Source organism: Netta rufina, assembly GCF_964035555.1.
Source record: "Netta rufina genome assembly, chromosome: 4".
NCBI classification, from domain to species: Eukaryota; Metazoa; Chordata; class Aves; order Anseriformes; family Anatidae; genus Netta; species Netta rufina.
The window spans coordinates 9,813,347-9,831,811 of NC_140127.1; the positions used below are offsets into that span (position 1 = coordinate 9,813,347).

At 41.4% G+C, this 18,465-nt stretch overlaps 1 protein-coding gene across 4 annotated transcripts in view; it reads right to left on the bottom strand.

The window, feature by feature from the left end:
- Positions 1–18,465, bottom strand: part of PDLIM5 (PDZ and LIM domain 5) — a 79,901-nt gene that overhangs the window by 42,137 nt on the left and 19,299 nt on the right. Inside the window, exon 1 of one of the 4 annotated variants that reach the window (XM_084285551.1) lies at positions 5,411–5,529. The exons of the other annotated variants lie outside the window; for them this stretch is intronic. The gene's annotated coding sequence lies outside the window, so the exon portion shown is untranslated. Of the gene's footprint in view, positions 1–5,410; positions 5,530–18,465 lie in introns of those variants that run through there. 4 annotated transcript variants of the gene reach the window in all.

Consider the following 18,465-nt stretch of genomic DNA (forward strand, 5'->3'; position numbering starts at 1 on the left):
ATAAGAAAGGCCTCTTGAAAAGTTCATGTCTTTGATCAAGGTCACTGCTGAAGTTCAACTCAACTGCCTTTGGTCCACTTGAATGAAGCACTTTAACAACAGAAACCTTTGTAAAGTTCACATTATTGACCCTGACTGAACAATAAATAAATCTTTTCATTTGAATTCAACTGGTTTAATTACCAAGAATATAAATAAAAATAAGGCAACACATAGCAAGATTTATGCATTGACATACCCATGGTCCTCAATCTGTTGATCACTTTATATCTGGCTACAGAGAGCAATCCTGTGTGGTGCAAATTCCCTCTTTGTTTCCAGTTGTGTTCCCTCTCCTACAGTCAAGAAGCTGTAATTCTTCAAGGAATTGAGCGCACCCTCAGTAAGTTTGCAGACAACACCAAACTGGGTGGAAGTGTTGATCTGCCGGAGGGTAAGAAGGCCCTGCAGAGGGACCCGGACAGGTTGGATGGATGGGCAGAGGCCAATGGGATGAGGTTCAAAATGGCTAAGTGCTGGGTCCTGCACTTTGGCCACAACAACCCCATACAGCGCTACAGGACTGGGGCAGAGTGGCTGGAAAGCTGTACAGAAGAAAAGGAGCTGGGGGTGCTGGTCAATGCTCACCTGAACATGAGCCAGCAGTGTGCCCAGGTGGCCAAGAAGGCCAACAGCATCCTTGCCTGTGTCAGGAATGGTGCAGCCAGCAGGACCAGGGAGGCGATCATCCCCCTGTACTCTGCTGTGGTGAGGCCGCACATTCGAGCACTGTGTTCAGCTTTGGGCCCCTCACTGCAAGAAGGACATCAAGGCCCTGGAGCGTGTCCAGAGAAGGGCTGCGAAGCTGGTGAAGGGCCTGGAGACTTCATTGCCAGGCCTACCTGAAAGGAAGGTGTGGGGAGGTGGGGGTCGGCCTCTTCTCACGGACAACTAGTAACAGGACTAGAGGGAATGGCCTCAAGTTGCATCAGGGGAGGTTTAGGTCTATGATTCTATGCTTGGAAGTTACGCATGCAAAACCTTACAACTCTTTTTTTTTTTTTTTTTTTTTTTTTTTGCATGCAAGTCTGAGTCTGTTTCTTGAAAAAAAAGTGCTATGTCTTCAGAGAGGTGCTGAAGCGACAAAATTACTTCATCTTCATTTCCAAAAACGGAGTTCTCCTTGGGCCAAAATCACATAATAGCAAGCAACTTCTCCAGGGAAGGCAGAAGTAAGCCTTTCATCCACATTGTCTACAGCCTCTCTTTTAGTGCATCCAGTAGCCACCAAGAAGTTACTCCTTTCAACAATGACCAGCCACAAACTACAGACATCAGTCTCCACAACACTTCTAGAACAACTGAAGTAAGGCTAAATCTTGAAAACAGTCCTTGGCAAAGGGTTAGAGACACGTAGAATACAAGGGACTTTTTGTATTTGTATTTGAACAGTTATATGAGAAGGATGTCACCTGTCAATAGACTTGTGGAAAGTACACCATCAGCCTACCAGATGTGGTTAAGTCTTCCTTAAAAACTCAGGGACAATACAAGACAGCTGTGATATGTATCTGACAGCATCTGAAGACAAACACTTTTGCCTAATACTCAAAATAACAGACAAAAATTCAAACAAACCCTGAAAAATCCTTCTGCCCGCTGTTAATTGTATTTTATCAGATACATTATCTTAGTGAAAGGTAGGAAGACCTGTCATTTTGTCAGATTCAAAATCACAGTTAGTCCCTCAGCATGGTAGGTGAACACAAATATTTCACCCAGAAGTGAAATTGAATTTTGCTAACAAGTGGAAGGCAGCAGAGCAAACCCCATACAAGGAAGGCAGACAGAAAAAGAAGATGCACTAATTTCAGAAAACTTCTGGGCTTGCTAAATTCATCAGAATTGCAATTTCTGTGGTGGATCATTTTCCAAGAGACTTCAACAACAAAGCCAAAACTCCTCAAAAAAAAATGGAGTTCAGACCCAACTTTTGAGGTAAGAGAGCCAATTACTATAAAACCCAGGTCAGGAAACCCCATGAGCACACAGAACACTATGACCAACATAGCTATTTATAGGGAAGATCCTCAAACCTTGGCGGGGGGAAAAAGGCCATAAACAGTTCTCTAAACTGCTACTGACATTTGACAGCAACGTCTGGAAAAGGGAATGGAACGTAAGGGTGTTAAAAGCTAAAGGTCAGAAGGATCACCATGCCTTGTAGTTGGACTGCTGAAGTGAATAAAATCCAGCTTTCTCAGAATATAGGCAAATGAGCACAATCCGCATATGATGTAATTAGTGACGAGAAGGCAACCTATAAGCATTTGAGCAGCAAGACTCCAAAAGCAGGCTTCTTAATATTTTCATTGGGGGACAGGGGGACTACACCTTCTGTACAAGTGTAAAATAAAACAAACAAATAAAACTCACTTTTTACTTACGCAATTCTAGTGGCCAACTCACAAGAAACCAGATGATGTGCCTTTCAAGAAGTCACTCTTAAACTGTTGCCTTCTGGCAATGAAACTCTGCATGCACAAGTGGTAGAAAGGTGTAAAATTTTCAGCAAAACCCCAAGCTGAAATTGCACTAAAAATAGGGCTGGTAAGCATGTCCTGAAGATAGGAAAAAGAGCAGACACGTCCCAGGAAGCAGGGAGAGCTTCAGGCTGTGTCTGTGAGAGATCTGCCGTGCAAGCAGGGGACTGAATCTGCCTTATAGGTAGCAAGGGTCACAAACGTGGCTGAATTAACAAATTACTGGACTGTTATTTGAAGAACCGTGTATGCAGAGAGATGGCAGAGCAGTAATCTTCTTATCTTTATATAGCAGATAAAACTTCCAAGTAACACCTACAGATTTGGGGATAAGAGATCTGACTAATGAAGGGAGGTGAGGTTGGTACTTCTAGGAAATCTCATCGCCAGCACGAGTCTTCCCTGGCAGTGCCGGCCAGCATCCCTGCTTCATGAAGCAGCTGTAACAAGCTAGTGGTACAGCTACAGGGCACAGTTTTATGGCAGATACTGGAAAGAGCAATACAATCAGAGCAACAGATACATAAAAATAATTTAAAATAAGTACACACTGAACACAGCAGTAGGAATTTGAACACTGAAATAATTTAGATCACTTTCCCCACTGCAGATAAATTTCTATACCCAGGTGGCTTGGTTTTGACATTTCTTAGGTTCTCTAACTGCATGCTATCATCACAACAAAAAGTTCGTGTACATACTGGGGATTGTATGTACAACTGTTTACATATTTGAACCAAAAATAAAAGAAAGGATCCCCATATTCCTTATCGCAGTGGAAACTAACTCCATTGATTTCACTTTTTTTTCCACCCACATCCTGAAAAATCCAAGAGAAGCTTTAAAAAAAAAAAAAAAAAAAAAAAAAAGTAGGTGCCATTGTTAAAAATTATAAAACAGGCTACCTGTGAGTCAAACTAATTTCTAAGCAGCAGAAATATTCTTGAAATCCTTGATGTATCTGTTTTAATTCTGTACTTGCAGTATGAGGAAAGTTTTTTTAAATCAAGAATGAATTACAGCTACTTTTTTTTTTTTTTTTTTTTTTGATGTTACGCAGCAGACTTCTAAAACCACAAAATTGCCAAACCAAAAACATTTCCTCCTACTTAGTTGCATGTCTATATTTTCTGGGAAGCTCATTTTGAGACAGAGAGGGAGGCAAGCAGGAGAGACATTTCGTGATCAGGCACCTGCTGAGACCAATCACTCCCACAGTCCCCAGCAGCAAACCTCTTCTCATCCCTCAGCAGCCATCAGCTTCATGGCTGAAAGCCAAAATCCAGTCTGTGCCATCCAGAGACACTCAGGACGCTTTCTAATAAACACTTATAAAATCACCCATCTAATAATAGACTTGAGTTTTATTTGAACCCAATTTTTTCACTGCTGTTTTTTTTTAAACATCAGAATTCCAGAACTGCAAATATTGCTCAAAAATACATTCCAAATGTAGATAAAAAAAAAAAATAAACTAGTTTTTGTTCCAGGATGAACTTCAAAGGCAACAGTACGAAACAATCCCAGCACAGTTCTACCCCCAGATTTTTAAAAGCAAATGGACCAAAACATACTGCAATATGACCACTTTGTTGGGCTAAATTTTAGCTAGCCTATCATTTCACTTTGCAATAAGCAACATAAAGAAATAAAAAATTTTACTTTCCATTTTCACAAGGTATTTTAACAGATTCTTTCTAGGGAAATTGTGTGTGCACATACATGCACACCTATCTCTGAATCAATGCAATTTGTAGCTTAACTCATTTCTAATTAGCATATAACCATCTCCTTTTCCTCACATGACTAAGAAGAAAACTTGACAAGAATCTCTTCTTTGGACCATATCATTACTTAGCTTTTATGCAGTAATAAATTAGACACTCAGATTGCAGTTACTCATAAGACAAAGGTCTACTTGAATAGAGATGGAAGCTTTTATCTTTCCCATGCCGCCTGCCTCGAATCAACTGTAGCTACAACCGGCTCGTGTGGTGGTGCATCACAACCACTTTTCCAAAGAAACTATTTTGTAGTCCAACAGCAAATAATGCTCCCCTGTGACACAAACATCCTTCAATGTCATCTGTAACTTCCCCTCTCACAGAATGGCATTCATTGTGCCTAATTTAAAACTCACTGGGATCTCTGAAATCCCTCCAGCTTGATTTTTACCCCTCAAGCATTTCTGGCGTGTGGTTGCCTATAGCAATTCAGTTGAAAAAAAAATGCATAATCAGAACAAAGTCAACCAGACAATGACCTTTAATCACTACCACTCTTGCTTCCCTTTCAGCCTGCATTCTTCCTACATTAAAGTATTAAAGGAAAAAAAAAGTACACCCACATACGGAAATAACATTACAGGAGAACTTTGCAGAACCACAAACTAAGTAAATAGGCAACCTCTCTTTATCAAATATTTTGCTTTTGCATGCAGATGTTGCAACCGCAGAGGCTTTATCTCCCTGCTATAACACACTTGATGCTACCATTTACACTCGTGACCTGTTACTCCCTTGTTTATTCCTAACCTTGCTCAACCTGAGCAAAGTACCACCTTGCTGCGGTATTTAACAGCATGCTCTCAAACGCACGTAGAGCTCCAAGTACACCAGGAAGCACCCCTTCGGTGGTTCACTGCAAGCTCAGGGAAGAAACCCTTGCTGTAATTTTGGAGCACACAAGCCTGCCCCAAAACACAAGGGCATGTGCCCTGCACAAAGCAACCCACAGACACGACAGCACATTGCCCTAGAATCTAACACCCAAATCCTGAAGCGCAAATAGGGTAGTGTGCTCCAGCCAGCCCTACCTCCTGGGACAGCTCACCCAAGCTGCTCCCCTTGCTCATTCCCTGCAAGTCAGAAAATAAAAACCCCACTTACACTCTGGACTCCTGACAGGTTTGGTACCCTTGGGATCTAGCTTACCACTTCTGCATGATAAAAAGTACTGAAAGAGTCAGGGGAGCACCTGCTTTTTGTGGCAAATGAGCTTCCTCTGCTCTCGCTGGAAACTGAGACCTGTATCATATTCCTCGCAGCCTTTACTACGGCAGTGTTATTCACATAGCCAACAGATTAGCCAGCCAGCCTTAATACTTGCTTCCAAATCAAGAACGTACATGCCAATTTTAAAGTCCAGATCAAATTTATACAGCTGAGGTGTAAGAGCTGTAATACAAGGTTTGCAGTGGAAACCGCTGACACAACCGGCTACAAAATGGGTTATGAGGCAATCCTGTAAATATGCTGAAGGTTTCCCCCAAACCAATCGGGTATCAGAATTAGCTTAGGTCAAAAAAAAAAAAAAAAAATTGATTACTAGAGTATTTTGCTATGTCCCACTGCCAGGAAGCCCTGCCCTTGCCTCTCCCCAGAAGACTGCCCCATGCTCCCCATCATCCACCTGCCTTCTTCTCCCTCTAACTCTGAAGGTGCTCCCAGACTGATGGATAAACCTGCAGTCCAGGGTGAACAGAGCACACCAGCCATCACTGAGGACAACATGCAACATAAAGCAAAGCATCAACCATGCTTCTCAGCCTGGTTCTGTACCCCACCATCAGCTACCATCCCTGGGAAAGGACTAGCTATGCCTCCAGCCTGCCCTTCCAGGTCCTCCTGATTTGCTTCATCCTTTTTTTTTTTTTTTTTTCCCCACTCACAGCAGCTCCCTCGCTGCAGCACAGCAGCATACGGCTTGACTGAAGTTTCCCCAAGACAGCTCTTCAACTTATTGTAGCCCACAGAGAAAGGCTGGAGGGAGCCCACAGGCATTCAAGCCTTTCGCTAGTGAGGAACCCACAAAACCACATCTCGCTTTTCATTTTCAGTTCTGCCATTTATCCTCGGCAGTAACCCCAACAACGACATATATTTTAACGTGATTGTGCCACGTATCCCTATCATCCCACATTCAGGAGCTGTGTCAAACAAAAGCTAACACAAAGCTGGAGTTTTCTTTCTAAACAAACATGGCCAAGAATGCCTGTGGGTTCATGTGTTCTGGACGTATGGTTTATAGACATAAGATATATGGTTTCAACCCTCTCTTTTCTTCTCAAACTTTTTCTCTCACTGTATTTCAACCTTTGATATTTATCAAGTCCTCCACAAAAAAAAAATAAACTGTCACATACATGCACACATCAATCACTTCATCCATCCCTGCACACGTCAAACACTGAGCTACACACCTACAGAGAAGCACAAAGAAGACAGTTGCTGCAAGAAGAGGCACCAAGCAGCATCACTTACGCTCGCACACAATTAGGTTGATGCCAAATAAAATCTAAAACCATTGATTGAGTTTACGGAATATGATAACTGCACGATGCATAGGTCTTTTGAATATGCTGTCTTCTGTTTTTCATCAGCTGATGCTAAACAGATCCACTTGAATGCCAGGGGGATGAAACAGAAGAACAAGCCCTCAGCTTCCCATGCCTGCCCCACAACAGGTTGCTAATAAGCAAGAATGGTTTCCACGTGCTGATGCCAAAGGGTTATTAGCTAGTGCCATCCCTCACTTGTCACAGCTTGACTGATCATGGGTGCTTTGCAGTTCTGCCCTGCTGCGAGCAGGTTTCATCTGTGCCCCCCCAGCTGCTGCAGATGTCAGGAAGTGGAGGCAGATGGCTTCACAAAAGGTGTCTTCTTCATCTCTAAGTTCTCTATGAAAGGGAAGCAATTAACTAAACAAGCAGCAATAAATTCTGATAAAGTTTATGCATTTTATATGTAGCCTAAACATGTTATTCAGGTACTGAGGTATAAGCTAGAATCGTATATACCCGCTGGAATTCAAAGGATTATTAAAATGAGTCAAAACTCTCATCCACTTCACGTAAAGAATAAAGCAACTATTCTACGCAAGTGTATCTCTACTGGCACCTAACAAAGTTAAACATCTGGTCTTGCTTTTCTGAGCCATCTGAAGCTCTGAAGAAAATAAAAATTATCACTGAGATGGGCAATATCTGTGTATCCTGATATTCAGGGGACCCAAGTAATATTCTGATTTGGGGAAGAAATAAAGTTGTGATGTCAAAAATAAAGCTGTTGAAAGGATGATGGCAAAACAATTTGGACATCATGGCTACAGTCAGATTTAAAAGAAGAAGGTGGTGGGCAATTCCAAAAAAACATACATTTTCTAAATACTGCAGTGACGGAAAGTGATTTACGGTTAAGTGCCAGAATGTCTGCAGATATTTCGGAGCGTAAATTAGGAGCTTTCAGTAAGCCTTCTCTCAAGGAGCTCAGTTGTGTTCCCATACTGCCGTCATGCCCCAGAGTCCTATTTATTTTAACTGCCTGGCTTCTCTCTGAAGATTATTCTTCTGTTCAGAGAGTTTACAGAACTAATCCAGGTTTCTCCCTGGGAGACTATATGCCAGTGGGTAAAAATTATTGCCTAGTTAATTTCTCAGAGAGACAGAAAGAGGAAATGGAATGAAAACGTAGCTAGAAATGTAATGTAAACTTTGTACGGCTGCTTTAGCTCTTGTGAGCTGTGAGTCTGTAGAGTCTCTCTTCCAGGGTTGTTTTTTTTTGGATGCCCAACACATTAATTCCACAACCAAAGCGCACAACTACTTGGGACTGCTGAAGAGACATCACTTTAGGAGCCACCTGGCTTGCATCAAAACAGAAGTTTCAAGTACCTGACATTTTTACAGCAAACAATGAGAAGTGCTGCTGACACTGGCACGTCCCTGGCAGGCAGCAGCCAGGGTCTTGGACATCAAGAGCACACAGCATTACATCCAGAAGACTGCTAATGCCTCTCTCTTGGAATGAGCAGTTTAGAAAGTTACAAAATTAGGTGTTTGTTTGTTGTTTATTTGTTTTTTCCCTGGAGTTTCCTGAACTAACCCAAACCAAAGCTTTTCTCTAATTGTGTTTAAGTTGTGTATCAAGTGATACTGATATCAGCTTCTTCCAGAAGAACAAAAAAAAAATAATAGTAATAAAAAAAAATCCATGGCATGAAGGCCATACACATGAAGATCCCTGCAGTGCATATAGTTGTGTGCTTTGTCTGTTCCCAAACAGGATTATTTTTATTCATTTACAGATGATAAAATTAATTCAACTAACTGAACATCCATCTCCCTAATAATCTTATTAGCCCATTGTGTTTCCATACAGGTTTCAGGGTCCCTCTCAATAGGATATGCCTTTCTTGCATCAAATATCATGTAATTGCCCCATGTTTTCCAGAATACACACTTACATAGGAATACAAATAGAATATTTTATTCTGTGTAATTTGAATTAAAGAGTTCCCTATTTTTATTGCCTTGGAGTCCCCCTTATGGGAAGAGGGGCTGAAGGATGCAAAGAGGAGTCTCACACATGGCAGTGGTGAGAAGGAAATACAACTCATGAAGCAATCCCACACATGAAAGCAAAGCGAACAGATGAAGTACATGGGGAACTGTGAACTGAAACCTCACCTGACAGAAACTAATACAGCTTCACCAGTGGCAGGAAAATGCTACTACAAATTGAATGCCTCATGATAGTGAACTGCTGTTTCACTTTCTCTTATCCACAAAGAGAACAGACGTGAACAAACATGTAAGAAACAACCTACATGCTTCAAAGACTGTATAATTTAGATAATGATAAGCTGCACCACATAAGTAAAGAGAAAAACAGGGGCAAGTTCAGGCACCAAGAGCATTCCTTATGGGCAAAAAATCTGTGTAGGGAGTACAGCTCACTTAACCGTTATCCCAAACCAGAATTCTGCTAAACCTCTAGCAGAAGTCCACTTTCAAGTTTAAACCCATAGGCAGCAATGGGTGCCACCGCATCAGCTCCATAGAAAGTTAGGACATATTTAGAAGTCATTTATAGGGAGAAAAAATAGATAGATAAATAAATTCTGAGTTAGTGACATAAATCCTGGCCAGGAGTGACACAATAGATGTGAGAAATACAAATGTGACTGAAAGACCAACAATTTTTTACTAAATGATGGAGAGAAGAGATCACTTTAGAGACTGCAGGAGGATGGTGATGTAATTCAAGCAACAATGAAGGAAGATGTCTTGGCAACCACATGGAAGGAACTTTGGGGCAGCCAGGACGAAAGAGGAAAAAGTTGTATTAGCTGAGAAAAAAACAAGAAAGGGAGCAGCTGGCAGGTTTTGCAACCTGGTCAGAGAATCAAAGTGCAGTCTTGCAAACCTCATTAATGAGAAAGCATCAACTTCTGAAGACAGCTTGAAAGAAAGAGATGATGTACTGCCTCAACATCACAGAGTTGATTTTCTTTTTATACAACCTTCTCCAGATCAACAGCCGTACATGTTTGTGCCTTCATTTAAAGCAGTGGACAGAGAACTCCTCAGGATTAGTCAAGCACAAACTTCTAGCACAAAGAAATAAAACAGAAATAGGAGTCATTAGTAAATCCTAGTGGATATCTTGCCTTTTATATGTCAAGGGAATATTAGAGCAGACATTTACTTTAAGCCAGACACTTACTGGCTAAACACCCAACATATAAAATACTGAAGGAAAAAATCCAATAAAAAACCCTCAGAAAATAAGAAACACATTTTAAAGGAGTTGCACATTGTTTAATAAATTCATTCCAGCTGTTTATAGCTAAGACAAAAATCTCTATCACAAGCTAATAAAGCTCATGAGAACATATAACAACTTCAGATTTAATTTTGCATTTCTAGCTTACATGTTTATACAGAACATATATAATGTTCTAAGTTCTGTTCTATAACAGTTTTAGTTTGATTGACCTCAAACATGACAATTACATGACTTCAGATTACACAGCTGCAGTGTTTTTTTTGTTGTTGTTGATGTTACTTTGTTTTTTTTAATATACATTTATATATATAGACACTCAAAACAATGAGTGATTGACAATTGATCAGAGGCTGGTGAGGCACTGGCACAGGCTGCCCAGAGAAGCTGTGGATGCCCCGTCCCTGGAGGTGCTCAAGGCCAGGCTGGATGGGGCCTTGGGCAACTTGGTCTGGTGGGAGGTGTCCCTGCCCATGGCAGGGGGGTTGGAACTGTTTGGTCTTTAAGGTCCCTTCCAACCCAAACCATTCTGTGATTCTATGATATATATACAAACGTAAATAAAAATTGTGTATGTATTTTTAACACAGAGATGTACACCTAGAAATGAAAAGGCATTCTTCCCCCTCTATCAATGACCTGTATAAGAAGGCCATATGAAGTTTATCAGCATTTTCTTCAGGCAGGATGTGACAAAAATACATTTGTCCAGACAAATTAGGACAAATACTCTGACTGCAAAAACAAAGAACCTTATTTTAGGTGAATTCTCCTGAGCATCTGATTGCCAAACATATTGAAAATTAAGACTGAATATAAACCACTGCAAAATTTCCTTACTGAAGTTCCAGAAAGGAAAACACTGGTGTATTTGCTGCCACTATGAACCTTGCCTACATCTTTTGCAGCCTTCTGAGTTTCACTGCTGTGAGTTGCACTGAGTTATGCCACAACATGTGTTTTGTTAGTTGGACATCTGGAGATCCAGAAAGTTACCCACACAGCTAAACAATGAATAAAGTTGGAAGCTAGTTATCAAATAACTCTGAGGGAAAAACAAAACAAAACAAAACAAAACAAAACAAAACAGCACCACAAACAATAAAGAAAACGTAGTCCTTCAAATCTACTCCCCGCAATGGTCTATCACTTGCTGTCAGCATATCACCGTGCAGTGCAAAGTGCCTGGCCACTCAAAACCTAAACTTCCAGGGGAATCCTGTAAAATAGAGCCCCACAGTCATGTCAGCTCTCTGGCAAATATGTATTTATTTATTTTGATTATATGTCATTATCTCTGGACCCTATATACAAAAACTCAAGTCAAGACATTTTGAAATTCCATTATGAAAAAAAAATATATTATATATATATAATATATAATATATATATATATATTTATATATATATATATTTATATTATATATATATAAACCACAAATATATATATATATTTACCACAAAAATTCACTGTAAAGTTTACATCACAATCACATCTAAGGAGAATAAAAAATTAAATAATTTCCAGTCTTGAATTTTGGTGCTGAAAGACTATTTTATCATTTTGAAAAATATCTTCTTATAGAGGCTGATTATAGACAAAGCAGGGCAAAAGCTTTATCAGGTTAAAGAATGCACCACCAGACCCCAATATCTGCTTATTTCTCCAAAGTGATCAAGACAAGTGGTATAGAAGGTCTGCAGGTTTGTACTTTTTTTTTCCTTTTGTTAAATGCTGATAACAGTACTTAATATTGATCATTTGCAGAACAGCCACTGGGCTCCATACGATGGCTTCCCAAGGAAGACCACTGCAGAGGCCATCAGTCCCCAAACAGCAACAGCATGCTGACTCCTACTTCTGTGGGCAGAAGGCAAGAATAAGCACATGTATGGCAGCAGAAAGGGAGATATAACATGCAGCCGGTGACCTTTGGCAAGCTGTGCCCACCTGTCATATGAGCTGGTGACACTAAGGGTCACGCCACTTCAATCCTAAAACGCACCGTTTGCATATTTGCTGCCTGGTTAACAAACCAATTTTAGGAGCAGGCTTTTTCCTCATTTATATACCTATGTTATTTTTTATTTAGCCAAATGGTTTCAGCAGGGCAATGAAAAAAAAAAGATACAGAGAGACTTGAGCTCTTCACACAGCCATTCATTATGCCTTCCTTGAAATTAGCAGCTTCATACATTCCTCTCCGGCCACCTATTAGAAGGCATCACATATCTTAAAATTACGCAAGCCACCAAAGGGAGGTCCTAGATTTACAGCACACAGTCCTGCCTGGCCGTTGCGGAGTCTGAACGATCTGGAAGCATTTAATACCTCTCACCCGTGTTCAGTTACAGCCCCACACCTCCAACCCACTCAAAAGTTGGCTTTCCCAGGCAGCCCAAGGATGGTTGCTCTGTCTTTCGAGCTGCCAGATTTAAATGGCAACATAGCACACTTACAGCATACCTAAACATACTTTTGATGATGGCAACATGGGATTTTCACACATTAATAACAACATGTTGTGATAAGACGTTTGAATAAATACATAAACACCTAAGTAGCTACAAAAATATTAAGATATACCCTCACTTGAATTTGTTACCAGAATTATTTTAATATGTACGAACTTCCACTTCAGAGTTTTGTTTTACTAACAAAATAATTCAAGCTAACCTGGAACAATCACATCCAAGCTAAGCTCCTGTTACTAGCAGCGGGAGTCTTGCAATTAGTAATAACAAGCAGTGAATCCTGAACAAGAACGGCTGCAGTGTTGGTGGAGGCGTTTTTTATTTGTCCTCCAGTTTTCCAGTAAGATTACCCTTAAACCTCTTCAGGCAGTAATTGTAGAAGAATGAAATACACTTTCACGAACCATACTGTTCTCAACTCTGGACGTTATGATACAAGCCACTAATGTACAGCCAAATGGTCACAAGAAGCAAAGGAGATAAACATTTTCTGCGATCTCTTGACCAAAAAATCAAAGAATGCTCTAACAAAATGTTCAACAGGGCTGAGATTTCACAGTAGCTACAATGCAGCTTATGTCTCAGAAGAGCGTCATCCAAGTCAGCTTTCAGGCTACAGAGATAACTTTGGCACTGCCTTTTGAGTAGAGATAAGGAACAGAAGCAATCCATACAGGTGAGAGCCACACACAAAATTTAAACAGACCAAAGCAGGAAAATGAATAAAACTGGAATCCTTGCAAATAAAACTATTTCTCAGAAGCATCCCTTCATTCCCACTCTCAGATGAGGTGAGGGGATACTAGACTAGCGTGGCTTTAGAGTTTTTCTCTTTTCCCATTCACATAAAAATACCCTGTGGCCTGGCAGAGCAATCAGACTGAACTAAAACACTGATCTTCCTTCTTGCAACACAGATTACTCGGAGCATGAACTGAAACGGCATTCACAGTTTTCACCTGGAGTCCAGTCCCTTACCACAAGAGAACTCCTGTAACTGGCAGTATCTGTTGCAAGGGAAGGCTCTGAAAGTCTAAGCCACTACAGAAACACAGAATAAACAGGTCTGAGCACACTCCCTGAAACCGCGACACCAAACTGCATGTTTCTGCATGGAACCTGAGCTGATGTTACACAAAGCTTGGGCATTTAGGTGACAACTCATCCTTGCAGATCTGATACCAGCTGATTAGCTTTACACTTAATCTCCCCAACCCAGGTCTGCCCAGAGCCCTTCTACCCTACAACACAGTCCAGAGACCACAATGGCATTAATGATTGTGCTGTCGAAGAGTTCAATACAGAAGGCTGAGTGATAAAACTAGTGAAGCAAAAAGCAACACAGCTTTTTTTTTTTTTTTTTTTTTTTTTTACTTCTTCTAGGCCCACTCACCAACTGTAGCACGTTGCAGCACCTATTCCTAAAATCTAAATGATGGCAGCAACCAAGTTAGGGATAACTTCCACAACATGTGGGGAAGGTAAGTCTTGCAAATGCTTCCAAATGAACACATGAACACTGCAAGCAGACACAGAGGACGATGGATACAGGCACTGCAGCACTGTTACCAGGATGATGTTCCTCAACAAGAGCAGCAGCACCAAGGACATTACACTCCATTGCACACATGTGAGCGTCCACTCTTACTAATAGCACAGCAACAACTGGCTATTTGCTGCCCTGACTAAGAGTTATTGGTCAAATGAGGCATACAAATAATTCCCATCTAACATTGGTGCTGGGTTGCCTGGTGGATTTGAAGCCTCCATCCTAGTTTTGGCTGTGCTGGCTGCCAGATGCTGATTGTGTGCTCAGAAGAGACCTTCCTATGGCACAGGCCCTTGTTCATCCAGGAGAACAAACAGCTGAGCGGCTCTTGTTGCCTTCAGATGTTTTGCTGCCCCCGAGCACTCAGAGGACCTCAGTCTCCCATTTATAGGAAGCTCTCACTACCATGAAGTTCACTAAGCATTTAATTACCTCTGAAGTGCTTCTCTCATTAACTAAACAAACTAAACATGCCAAGGGAAAGAACAGTACTGGCAGCACAGTATTTTGTAGCGATGACTCACACTGAAGAGCATGATACCCCCATGCTAACTGCTGAGGCAGTTATATTTCAAGCCCTTCAGATGCATAAGCAAACCAAGTGCACCTCTTTAATCTGCAGTGCTTAATTGCAGTGTGGAGGCTCAAGCCTTTGTGAATTGAAAGCGTATAAAATGCAGATATAATGACAGCAGCACAGGATGTGTACCAAGGGCGAAAGTTCCTTCCACATTCCGATTAAATTGGGGGGGAAAAAAAAGTCTTTTCTGAATAAACAAAGCTTACAGCAGAACATGATCTTTCCTTTTTTTTTTTTCTTTATTCAAGATGAGACAAAGCTACCAATACAAACAAAATTAAATACCAAGCAGACACATGAAAACCCTGGTGCAGCTGAAAGTTTGCGTTCAAGCATCAACAAGTGCAGAGGTGAACCTCCCTGCTGTTAGGCCAGACCTCCCTGCATCTTGGTCAGTGTCACGAGCACTTCCTAAACACAAAGTGCAGCATCCCCACAACACGAAGTTGCTGTCACTCCTCCTGCTGCTGCGGAAGAGATGCAGGCAGGCTGGTGTTCATCAGCCTGAAGACAAGACTGACACAGCAACTCAACAGCCTAAGGGGCAGGCTGCAGCAGCAGCGATAAGTACAATCTGCCAGAAAACAAAACAGCCCGTCACATCCATCACAACCTGCTAATTATAGCTCGGAGGAGAGAGGGACCTGCGTACAACAGTGGGTGGGCAACCCGGCCCACTGCATTCAGAAAGGTGTGCAGGAGGATGAAGAAAGGCCAAGTTCTACAGGAAATAAATATTTGTAATGAAGCGTCACTGCTCGGATGTGCTGCAGAGCATCTCCCTTCAAACCACTGAAGCTAACTCAGGCCAGGAACAATGGAAAGTTGCTTTCCCAGCACAGGAGGGGAAACTCGTGTCCTTGGGGTAGGATTAGACAAACATCACCAAAACAAAAGAGCGTGCTAACCTCTAGTTTATGCTATTAAAGTGTCAACAGTAATTATAAAAAGCCTTGCAGTTACAAGTAATTCTCCCGGAAACATAATTTTTAGGGTACTAATTGAAAAGCTGACAGCTAAAACGAAGTATAGTGTCAGCTGAGCATACGAACAGATGAGCAGTAGCATATGGGCCGGGGGGAACATGGGGTCAGGGCCACGGTAGGGCTGCAGCCATACAGACTGACTTCAAACCATGCCCTCCTGCTTAGGGTTATTATTAGTGAAGGGGCTTAGGAACTCTCTGAACTATAAAGGCCAACTAATGACACCTGCAGCTGCAGAGGAAGCCACCCCAGACTGGAAGAGAGTTTTGGGTAACATCATGAACCACATGAACGCAAATCATTCAAAAGCAATCCTAGGCAAACCCTTCATTTCTTAGAATTCTACCTGAAGAAATTAGTGCTAGTCTCAGAGCCAGATAACAGAGTTCCCTAAAGAAAAAAAAAATATATATATATATATTTATCTACTTTATCTCTTTTTTGATTGATGAAATGAAAAACTTACTGGCATAGAAGTCCTCTCCCCTGATTTGGTTCTGTGTAACTATGTATTTTTAAATACTGTTTTCAGATTTTAAGCATCATCCACTGGAAACATTTTAGCACAGCAACCTAAAAACCTGATGTCAGACAAATGCTGTTTTACTCGTATTAAGCATCTACAAACAAAAATAAACTCACTCTAGCCTAGTCTAGTGATACCAGGGGTGGAAAGCAACAAGGATGAGTAGTCATTTATCTGGGGGAAGATACAGAATAGGAAATGAGCTTGCATCCATAGTTGTCACTGTACTTCAGTTTTGAAGAGGAAACAGCAGCAGCAAGCTAGAGCTAGGGGCAGGGAGAGCCTCCAGGAGGGACACACGTGCCCCCAGGAGCTACGTGTTGAACGACAAGCTCCAACTTTGGTATGGGCTGCTCAGCAAGGGTCTAAACTTTCCTCTAGTACTCTGGGGAGATGAATGCAAGCTATTTAAAACCCCGGCACATCGAGCTGGTACGTCACGTTAATACATCGCCGGTGTATTATGTTACAAGGCTGCTTGATAGCCAACCTTTAGGTTCGTCTCCAGCACTCTGGTGAAGCAACGCAGGCAGAGGGCCACAGTGCTCAGTTTTTGAGAATGACAAGTTTTAGTTAATGCTTCTGCCAAACCTGAATGTGCAGAGGTATCCCAAGGAAGGGGAAAACAGCAGATGCTTGGAAGGGGTCTCAGATTGAATGCAGATAAATTGTAGAGCAGACAAATGAAATTCAGTTGCAAACTGTTTATTTATGGTGCTCTACATTCCCTCATACCTCAGATTTTCTTATAAATGTTTTAACATTTAGTAAAACATGTTAGCTCTCTCCCAATTTACACAGTCTTGGGTCTTCACAGCTTCCCAGCAGAAGCCCCATTTTAAAGCAGAAATGCATAAGGCACACAGGTATCTAGCACAAAATGAAGGGCTCCCTTACTCCAGGGGCACAGGGAAACGCAGGAGGGCAGCAGGCAGAGGGCAGGGAGTGCCAGCACAGCTCTCAGCAGTGTGCCCATCACATGCAGTGCACGAAGCCAGGCCGGGCAGGGCAGCAGGACACGACCAGGGCAAGGGACAGGCTGACCCACAGCAGCAGCACTGCCAAGAGCACTACCTGAGTGAGCGGTGACGTGAAAAAGTGAAACAACAAGGCATTTCAAACCACTGCTGCTTCATGTGGTAAATAAACTATGTGGTTTCATATTTAAAAAAAAAAAAAAAAAAAAAACAAAAAAACACTAAGCAAAAATAAATTGTATGAAACAAAGCAGCATCCTGCACAATACTGCCAGTGAAGTGTGGTGTGCTAGTTCCCTTCAAGGGCTGGTATTTTATTCAAGTATTGCAATGATCTTGACAGCAGGAGGAAAAAAGTCTTTTTTTTTTTTTTTTTTAAACAATAGAGTAGAACAATCAAAATGAGAAAAAAGGGGGACCTTTGCCACTTATTCTTCTCACTTAGTGGCATTTAATTTGGCAATGAAACTCATCACTCCTCCTTTGAGACCCCAGCGAGAGACGGTGAGGAGGGGGCTTAAAAAACACGAAGAAAGTTTAACCACTGTCAAATACGCTGGTTTTCAGAATATATTCAAGTACAATTCAATCACCATTTATGACATTGTTGCCAGGTAGGAGAAGGAATAGGAAAGCCATAGGAAACCACTGCATGAATTAAGCTGTCCTGCAGGACCTGGCAGCCACACTCCCCCCATTCCCAGGGGGTTGCCAGTGCAAGTATTTTGTGTTTTATTTCCATAAGCAAGCTTCTGGTCTTGGACCAAGGGCTGCAGTTGGTGCTTTCCTAGACAGAATGTGTCCCAGACAGAGCTGCTCACCTCAAAAAAAAAAAAAAAAGTCTATATTTTGGTAACAGTAGTTTGCTGAAAAATTCTTTAAGAGAAACCCTATTGATATTTGTTACCATCTTTGTTAGAGAACTGGTAGATGTCAATAGAACGTTGTGCTAAGGAAACCACCGCTGATTTCTCCTTTAGCAGATCCTTACATGACAGCTTTCCAGCCTCTGCTGGCGGCAGGTCAGCTTGTGCTTTGGACAAAAAAGCTAGTGTTGCAACATCTCTCCTCATCCTTCTGCAGCACTGAAATAAAACATGCAGAGGCACGCGCAATACATATTTTTTCATGTCTGTATTAAAACCTAGTAAACAAAAACCTACCTATGTCAACATGGGTCTCTTTAATCCTTGCAATAACTTACATATTGACTTCTGATGAATTTCAACAAGATATTTTTGACAAAAAGAAAATAGTGTCCTAAATGAAGTTTCAAAATTGATTT